Raw genomic sequence first — 10582 nt, 5'->3', positions numbered from 1 at the left:
GGACACAACTGGTTTCCTCTCTCCGGCCACTCTGCGGATGAGGTGACATTACCCATTACACTTCATCAGATGAAAGGTCAAGTCTGTGTCCACGAGTGTTGTGTGAGATCCACCTCCTCATATATACATTGAGGGGAAAAAAAGGTTGGGGGGAAGAGTAAAGGGAGAATAGTCATAGTATGATATCATGTGTCAATTACATCACGGCAACAATAATAATAATCATAATAACTTGGGTTTATATAGCGTCTGTCAAAACCCAAAACCGCTTTACAGAGAAAGGAAAAAAAAGAAATATATGATTTGGGGGGGGGGGGGGATTTCATTTAAGAACCATTGAGTTGACATTAAGCTAAAACAGTTGTCATAAAACTCACTGACTATAATTAGTCATAAGTCGTGAATGTAAAATGTGGTTATAATAGACCATTTAAGAAATGTTTTTTTATGACTGAAGTATTAAACAAACATTTCTGGAGGACAAATTAAATGCCACTTTTTTTTTTCACACAACACAGTTCAGTGGGAGGGGGAATTAAATACTCAAAAGACCTTGACAAGTCGTCCACTCTGAGCTACATTTGTGCCGAGGGGGCACGGAACACCCGATAGAAGAGGCTGTGTGAAAAAATATATACCTTTCTCACATTAACAAGTTATTTCACAGTATCACAGTAACACGTTCACTTATTTGAGAAAGTGTAAGATCGGGGAAGGTTTCATGTGGAGGCGATGAAAAGGTTTATTAAAAGTGTTGAAGCTACCAGAAGACCCTTCGATGTAAAACGAGCCAGTTGGTGAACATTTTGGGAATATTCGTGGGGTTTGGATGATGGTTGCAATTAAGGACCTGGAAAACACTGGTTATAAAATGAGCTGGCTCGTGATGTCTAGTTGGAGGTGTTGTGTTGCGTTTCTCCATCAATCTCGCCTCCTCCCTCCGAGCACTGCAGCTCTCCGCTGGCTATCCGGCGGGATGTTATGTAAATGTGTCGTCACTTTGTTCCCTGTAAGAAACTCGCCGGCTGATGTTTCAAATTCCCTTTTAGGATGGAGTTGGGTTCGGTGTTGCCGTGAAATGTGGACAGTCGGATGTGACGTGTGGGCTTCAGCTGGGATTGACGAGAGAGGTTTGCCAGAATGAATCCGACAGAATGTAACGGATTCACCGTGGGCTTGATGAATAGATGGTGTGGCGATCATCTGCTCATCCTTGGTGAAAACAGAGTGAATTTTCACACCGGTGAAAGGGAATTTGATTTCATATTAAATGGCTGAAAAGGAAAATAAATGGGTTTGAAACTTTAAACCGCAGTTGGGTGGCTGCTGCCTACATCTACGCTCACATTAGTCCCTGGGAACAATGATACAAAACCTCAATTTAGTCAAGAATTGGTAAAAGATTGTACCAGGAGGAGAGTGACTCTTGGTCAAATATTGAATTTCCTCAGAGATAAATAATATCAATATAAGACTGACAAATGCGAGTGACTGTTTTGAACATTCAAAATGAAAAGTCTGGATTGTCACTCAAAAGAAATGCCACCAGCTCCACCACGGCATTACAGCGGCGCACCGGATTCTTACAAACCCTCACTTTGAAAAGTCTTCCTCCCTGAAACACCTCTGCCGCTGTAGCTCTCGGGCTCCTCGTCGAGTGGCTGTACAGTGGGCGGTAAGAGCTCTCATGTTCCCTGAGAGAAATGTGCTTGAGTAACTCTGGGTAGTCACAACACCATCATAAGGGAATAACAAGTCTCTATGAAATGCTTTAGGAGCCCGTCGGAATCATTGCATCAGTTTGACCACTGTGTTTATGATAAGATTCCACGGAAAAATGAGCCATAGATAATCCTGTGAGAAAAACCCCTGTGGGATGTGCTATAACATTTTCATAATATATATTTGTGAGAAAATACGGTGTTCTTATAATATTAATGTAATAATCATTCAGTTTGCTCTTGGAAGTTAACATACAGGGTTACAATCCATATTCACCAGTTTTGCATTCTCCTCATTATCACATACAGGAATACAAAACAGCAATATGATTTAAAATATGTAAATGATGTGAGCTTTAACTGCGATTTAGCCGCAATGCAGATATGATGGTAATATGATGGGCCAATTATAAAAAAGAACTTTCAATGTAATAATGACATGGAAGACTGGAATGTCCATACCTTTGTGATGTTGGACAAAATGCTAAGTTGCATATTAAGTCTGTGAGTATATTAAGTATTTAGATTCACATACCGTCACGATTTTTCTCCATTATTTGTACATGCAGGCTTGAATTACTCACCCTGTTGGCCACCAAAGTCCCAAATCACATTTTAGAAGCCGTTTTTTGTAAAAGTTTTAATAATTAATGATCAAACTTAACATAATTTATGTAAATGTAACTGGCGTGCGTGTATCCTCCCCTCTGGAGATCTTGAACGAGCAGCTGTCAAAAGTGCACAGTAATATCATGCTCGATGAACTGAAAGCGAGGGGCTTTGTACAGGCGGCGCAGTATGAGCTCTCTGCTGGTGGGCAGGAGCCTAATCCGCTATGGAAAGGGATCTTGATTCATCATTGTGTTCATTCATTCATCCAGTCTCACTGACTTTCGCGTCACCTCAAACACTGGAGCTCTGGAGCCCTTTGCTGCCAGGACGGCCTTCACCTGATTTCTCCAAACTGCTCCTAATCACGTCTCTGTCTGCATCGTTTCATTGTTTTGAGTAGTAAAGCTTAGTTTCCATCCTCTGTAATAAAGAGACATAATTATCATTTCTTCATAGAGAACTTACAGTCAACCTTGTTGTTGCTAATTAGCAATGGCCGTGCTTTTTTCTTTTCTTCTCCCAGTATTTCTTATCTTGTCACTGTTGAAGAAATGAATGAATTTTTAATCAGGCTTTAGTCCTGCATGTGCGCTTGTAACTGCCTTGAATCAGCCAATTTAAGGCCGTCTCGCTCATTTGTTACTGGACATTGCATGGAAAATATACTCGTCTTTCCCTCTGCAGAATATACAGCACACTGCAGTGTTATAGAAAGCAAAAGATACTGCGTCTGTACCGAGAGAAACAGGGCTCCTGTTCATTTGAAGTTTGCCACGGTAAAATGAAAAGTACAGGATTCGCTGGTCTACTCCTACTACTGTACTCCCCTTTTTACTCACTCCTCTATGCAGCCATGCGAGTTATGCAACAAGGTCATCCCATCTGCCACACGAGCTCGGCAGGTATTCTGCAAGAGTGCAGAGCTGCTGAGTTGTCTGCTATTCATTTCGATAACATGGAATTTTTTATTCAGCATTGTTTTTGTGGCCGCGCAATGTGTTTTTGTCTTGATGCAAAGATTTGAAACAGGGGGGGGGGGATTTAAAATGAATTTACTCAAATTATACTATGGCCATACTCCCTGCATGCGATTTATACACATCATCTGTTCACCTCTTTATGGACTGGAGTGCTAATCCAGAAATAACTTTGCATGATTACACTGTGGAGGTGGGAAACACGGCCAACATCCAGCGTAAGCATGCAGTGCTCTCATGTAGCTGAGATCTCTAGCCGCCCGACATGCTTATTGTCTGGTTCCTTGAAGATATGTTAGACACCAATGTTGCATTTCCTGGTCAATGTCCGTGCACCTTTGTTTTTGAAACGCCTTTTCAATCAGAACATTAACTGAATTGAGGAGGGACCGGGGTGAACATTTCAACTCAGGATCTTGTTGCTGTGAGTCTACACAGTAAGCTCCCCCCCCCCCCCCATCACTTTGATCCGGGCGTTGATGACTCTGTCACTCCTCGGGCTCTGCAAGCATCTAATTCAAAGTTTGCAGTCATGTGGCTGCATAGTATCAGAGCAGTAAAATATGCATAAGTTGTGATGACACTCCTGCAGAGATGCCAGCCTCTCATGTGTCACAACGCTGCTCTGGCTGTGATTAGGCCTCATCTGAATCACCAGCGTGTGTCTGAGAGTGTGTGCCTCAAACCTGATCTACTTATAGATAGAATTAAAAAAAATAGCTTGAGGGTCAAACTTACAATTGTTTCAGATCTTTATTTCTTTCCTGTAAAAACACTTTAACTCCCACTGAACTTCTGTGATAACTGCAATTCCTCTACAAGAATGATAAATTAGGGGTTTGAGGATGAAGGAGCACTTGGTAAGAGAGAATTCAAATATTTTTTCAAGGGTTTTTGTGGAGTGCATTATTTCCGCAAACAAATCAGCTATTGTATTTCACCACCTCCACAACTGCATATCAAGGGCAACATAAAATAATTTGAACCTAACGTTCTATCCGCAGCGTGGGAACAGTAGCGAAGGTAGAACGTGTGAAACAACCTCGGGTCACACTTCTATAACATAACAGCGCTGTGTTCATCATTAGTCATTTCAGAGCGACAGAGGGACGGAGCGGCTTCCTTCAATTATCGTCACGACATCATTGTTTTCTAATCACTTCCGGCCCTATACGCTTGTGGTAAAACAGACGTCGTCATAGAGCCGGCGCCGCGGGTCGCATTCTGAAGGCCGGGCAACACGAGACGCAGTGCTCTGCACCACCTTCCTTTTGTTGAAGACTTAATAGCGGAACAACATGCGCCACTGTCCTTGCCTGGCGATCACTATAAACTATAAGTTTAATATGATACCGATACCAATTGCTCTAAACAATAACAAGGTGATGCAATTTGAAGTGAAGTCTGGTGTGAGTGTTCCCTTTGTCAAAAGAAAAGAACCAATTCAACAATGCATCTCTCAATACTTGTCGTCTTCCTTACGCTGCGGCAGCTGCAAAAACCATTAGTTGCTGCGGAGGATGCACGTTTAAAATAATGAGTCACAAGTATTTAGTCAAAGGTCTGAGCACTGTAGGTGTTTCGCACACTTTGCGTTTAGGTGTGAATGGAACATTTTTTTGGCGACTATTTTCATTCTTGGTGCGATGTTTTGGCAGCGGAACAGTCTTCGTGGTCCTGAGCCAAACTGAACTAGGGGACTGTTTCACCCGGTGCAACAATGTGCCTCACAGGCGTGTTTTGAAATCGTTTTTGTTTTTTTTAACAACAATTGAGCTCAACGGCACAAAGTAATCAGCTAATATCAGCCTTTAGCTACAGAGGAAATGCTTGTCAGTGGCCCAGGCCCGGCTGATATCATTTAGAAGTGACAGCAGTTCCACACTTGCAGTTTGGAGAGTTTGGAGTTGTTTGCACAAAACGGCTTGTATCCAATAGCTCAACGAAGTAGACAACGCGGATATTAATCTGCTACAATATTTTGTTGTGATTGAATGTTGAAAATAATCTTAGCTCAAAAAATGCACAGAGCATGCGGGAAAAGATGGTATTTACATTGAGTAAGATACACTTGATATCCAATCTGTAATGCATATTAAAAATCAAATGAACTAGACTGTGGACCGCACTGCATACATGTATGTATTCGTAGAGTCCAAAGAGGTAGCGCTGTTGTTAAATTGTCCAACAAATCATGTATTCATTATGTATCCAGCTTGTCTTCTCAGACAATATAGCCGCAACAAACCGTATATTTCACATCTGAGACCGAATTCCATCGTCCAGAATGAATTTAATTGTTCATCAAAACACCACAGTCAACGGAGTCGGCGGTGAAATGGGCTGGCTGAGAAAAGATTGTTCCCCCGTGTCGACAGCGCACTTTGACCAGCACGACATTTCAGCAGCTGGGGGCAAATGTCTAAACAAGCATCATTTGGATAAACTGAACATTTGAAATTTAAATGTAATAGTTGTCTTCTTTTTTCAAGAAAAGGGCGATAAAGCTTAACAGACAAAGTAATTGTAATTCCGCTCAAAACTGAAGTAAAATGGGGTATATAATAGGGTGAATGTAAAAGTAATCTCTAATAGGGTGGCTTGGAGCCATATCACCATGACGGCTATAGAAACTTGTTTTATACATAATAAAACAGGTTTTACATACATAGCTCCAAGCTATATATACACCACATAAAAATTCCTTTGGAAAATAAGACTATTCCGGGGTAATCAAACGCCTGGCCATGAATCGTGAATATGCTCCGAGCCAATCGACCATCTCATTGGTTATGAAGGTTAAGTTAAAGATTTTTTTTTGTCCAGTGGCAAAGCCAAGACGCAATCTGCATTCATCAAACATTAAGTGGTCATCATAATCATTTATCCTCAAAATAACAGCTTGTATTTTGCACAAACCAATAGTAACTGTGTAGGAGGTTTTAACCGAAGCCGTGTCACTTTGCCTTATGGGCTTGCACAAGCTTGTGGCTTCATTAGTTTGGCTTTGACTGGTGTGTTTTGCCGTCTCTTAATGGTCCAAAAGCTGTTTCCAGAGACTTTTTGAAAACGGTCCATGTATCCTTGTATTTGAGGGAAACTTTTGAAGTAAAGTCAGACCCAATGTGTTAACATAAAAGTCCTGGGAGATTCAGTCTAAAAATGGATCATGGGTATCTTGTCTAAAAGCTCTCATCTGTCTGACCCTATAAAAAAGTCTGTGCCAGATGACACATCACTGCAGATTGCAGTTGGCTCGGCTTCCACTCGGCGACCCCATTCGGTCCGGCCAAACCAAGCAAAGGCGGCGACAGAAATTGCCACACCTGAGAGTACAGGATCACAAATAGGATAATTCCAGGTTGCTGCTTCACACTAAAAAAAAGATCACGCAAATGTAAACATGTACACGCACGAAAGCTCACTTGTACACAGCCACAGACACGCATCCGTTGAGGAGATGAGTCACTCACATCTCAGCATTGACATGAGGCAACGCTAAATGACGGGGGCTGATAATACAGGTAATACAAGTCCAATCTGCTGAGCAGCACTGACAATGCACACTGCCATTAAACACTCTCACACACTCACTCAATGGGGGAAATGAGGGCATCTTCAACTATTGATATTTAAATGGGCACACAAACACTCAGCACTGATTTCAAATGACAGGCTCACATACAGGAGAAAAAAAATGATTGTTCAAGCCCATTGACACATATCATACCACCTGGCATTCTCTGTTTTCTAAATCTGGTCATTGGCTCAAGTGGTTTTTATTCCCACCAGCTCTGTGTTCTTGAGGTATTGGCCAAACAACATTTTTTGCTCTCATTGAAGTCTGTCACAGATTTCAGAAAAAGGCAAATCTCTGCTATTCCTGCTCGCGTCACAGTTCCAGCACAATTCAGAGGAAAGAGTGTTTTGTATTCGTCTTACGTACAGTACAAACTCCCGTGGGTAAGTCCAGTCCGCTGTCTCAGACCTTTCAAATTTCACCAAGGTCAAATGGAATTGGCACTCTCATGCAGGGATTTGAAAATATCATGGTTGGGCATTTTGCATTTAAAAAAATTCATGGTTTTACGCGGTGCATCCCGGAGCTGAAAAAATGGATCCCTGATTCAACATAATGTTATCATGTGGTTTTGAAAGTGTTGCAGCAGAGTGGCATGGAGCACTAGTAATGGTAATAATGGCTTTTTAAAGCTGGAGCGTCCGCATTTTCCCTCGGCCCAAAAAGATGAGCGAGGTGCATTTAGATTTTTTTTAAAAAGAAAAAAAAGTGGGCTGCATTTTCTGCCTGCTGGAGAGGTTTTGCAGTTTTTAGGCCAAAGTCAATAGACAAGGCCCCGGACTTGTGTTTGCACAACAACCAGCAGCAGCAGCAGCAGCAGCTCTGTGTGTGTGACAGCTCCAACAGATTTACAAACCCACCGACAGAAAAACTGTTTCTCTTATTGTCCCCCAGAAACTACATACGATTCAGAAGGACACCGTTTAACTCATGACAAAACATAGTTTGAAGTTCCCCTCAACTCTACGGAGCATTTCTTTCACCTCACCGTTTGGCTTTTCCTCCCAACACCTTTACCGTTAACTTTATTCTCCCTGCTTGCTTGGTATTGTTTTTTCTTAAAAAGCAGCAGTCAGCTGATATCAGTGAAAAAGCCAACTATACCATAACAACGACAACAACTGTAGGCTACACCTGTCTAGAAACAACTGGCAGACAAAATGAGCGACTCCTTGGGGGACATAATGGAGCATGTGGGAGCAAAAGAGCTGGATGTTTCCTTCAGCAGTTGGTGGAGGAGACCAAACCAGACCTAAAAAGGAGAGTGAACATTTGACAGATGATTTAAACACGTTTCAAAATGAATGCTAATGTTGCCACATGTTGCTGCAAGGAAATGCTTCGAGAGAACACTAAACTCCCGTCTCACAGTCTTGTCACTCAAACTAAATTGTCCCAGCATTGTTTTAAATTCCCTAAAGAGGCCTCTGCTTATCTTGTACCTCTCCTCTGTCTGCACTCGTCTGTATACAGGGGTGGGGGTCATGTCAAAATTGCACCAAAATTATTTTCTGTTCAGTTCGCTTTCATTTAGATCATAAGCTATCAAATAATGGCGGCACAGATAGTGCCTGGTGAGGAGCGGACCCGACACGGTCTGGCAGGTAAATTGTTCGCTTTATTCATTTGAAGCTGCCTTCCTTTCAGCTGCTGCACAATACACTCTAGACCAAAATGATTCTTTACACTTGGAAGCAGGACCCTTTATAATACCATAAAGCATATAATCATACCACTGACCCCAGGATTTTACATACTGACTTCCAGAATTTGTCAAGTGGGATGATTTCTTTGGACTTTTTTGGGGGGTAACATCTTTTAAACATTTTTATTACAGAAGGCCTTTTTAATCTGTTTTGCATTATGTGTGTTTGTACAATCAAATCAGAAGATCATACCCTACCCAAAAAATCCCAGAGGAGCCCCTCCCCTTTATGTCGAGCAACCCGTTCAGCTTTTCGCTGGTGGTTTGTAGTGAGTGGACATACAGTAACATCGCTCCAATTCCCCTGATCGGCCAAATCGGGAGTACCAGCTGCACTAGGCTTTCATCACACACATAATCATTGAGGCATCGCTGCTTGGGTTTTGAAATAATTGGGTTTTGAAGAACACAAGTACAGGCTAAGACCAAGGGAGAGGAAGGACTGCAAAAAAGAAAAATATGTGACAACCTCGTTGCAACCAGCTGGTAAGTAGCCAAAGCTATAGAAGACATGAACTGTATATGGAAGGATCAGAGTCTCCCTTGATTGTTCTCAAGCAAATGTTCTGCAATCAAATCAAAGTAATTACGGCACTGAAGAATCAGAAGAATCTGCAGAGATGTTAATGGCTCTGTCAATCAATAGGGCAATGTCAGAACTGAAGTTGCTTAAGTTATTTTGTTGACGTAGAGGAGCCAGAGAAACAACCAAGTATACCTTAATCTGTGATAACAGACCAGAGAGAAATTGGGACAAAAATACCGAAATGATGTTGTAAAGTGAAGGACAAACACGTGTGTTCATTGCTCACAGATGCCAAACTAAGATTTTTCTTTCCCAGAGATATTTACAAAGACAGCTGGTCTCTGTTAAAGCAAACTCTACATATTTTAAATGCGTTAGCGTCCATACAAATATACCAACATGCTGTTGCTTATCGTGGTATTTTGGTGTTTCTCACTGTTTTTGACTTACTGTTAAACATTTCCCCCTGGTGTCTAATTTGCAGCTTTCCAGTTGGTGGCGGGCAAGCTTGAAGATTCAGCGTGAAAATTATATCTGTGTTTACATGTGCTTATTGGTCTGTGTGTTTGTGTGTGTGTGTGTGTGTGTGTGTGAGAGACCACCAGGCCCACATGATGAGATGGAATGATTGTGGATCCCATGTGAGTTTCTGTTACACATGTATCACTGCAGCCATCTGTGCTTCCAAGACCTTCATATACTGTACATGCCAGACATAGACATACTCTTGTCTATCTGCGACACTGGGAGTCATACTTTCTGAAAGCTGTGTGTGCAAGGATTTTTGCATTGTACAGCTGCAGGGTGCGTGGTCGAGCTTTCTTTCATTACTATTACAAAGTAATATGTGGTTCCGAAAATTGCAGTTATTTTGCAGCTCACGTTGTCTCAGCACAAGTCACGGTGATTGAGGGGTCGGGATACATGCAGATGCTTGTGTTTGTGTGGGTGTGCGAGAGTGAATCCCGGTTAGACTCTCATACACTAGTTAAAATTCCTCTTCTGACTTTGTCCTCTGCATTTCGCTCTGATAAATCCGTTTGTCGCTACGCGGCTGCTTTGCATCATGTTCCATTTTTATTAATTATTGCTAAGCTCACTTTGTCTCTGTTCGCTTACATTGAATGTTCCTCTCTTGAGAATCCATTTTTGCCAAATAAATGAAATGAAAATGAATAAATGATGCCTTTGAGGTGGACTGCATATGTCTACACACCGATAATAGATTACTGTGATTAGTAGTCTTTTTTTTAGCAAATGTTAGAGGATGGTATTAGTGTGTTTGTTTTCAAGCAGCCATTGTTTCCAATTAGTGCAGGAATATGCATTAAGTAGTTAACAGTGAACATCGACTCTTCTTTTTTATTTGTCAGGTGGCATTATGTTTTCGCGGCAAATGCAGTGCTGAGTTTTCACCTTGATCTGCAGAAAGCAGAAATTTTCTCTCTCTCTCTCTCGACC

Source organism: Scophthalmus maximus, chromosome 14, assembly GCF_022379125.1.
Source record: "Scophthalmus maximus strain ysfricsl-2021 chromosome 14, ASM2237912v1, whole genome shotgun sequence".
Lineage (NCBI taxonomy): Eukaryota > Metazoa > Chordata > Actinopteri > Pleuronectiformes > Scophthalmidae > Scophthalmus > Scophthalmus maximus.
Note: the sequence above shows the minus strand (reverse complement) of the source record.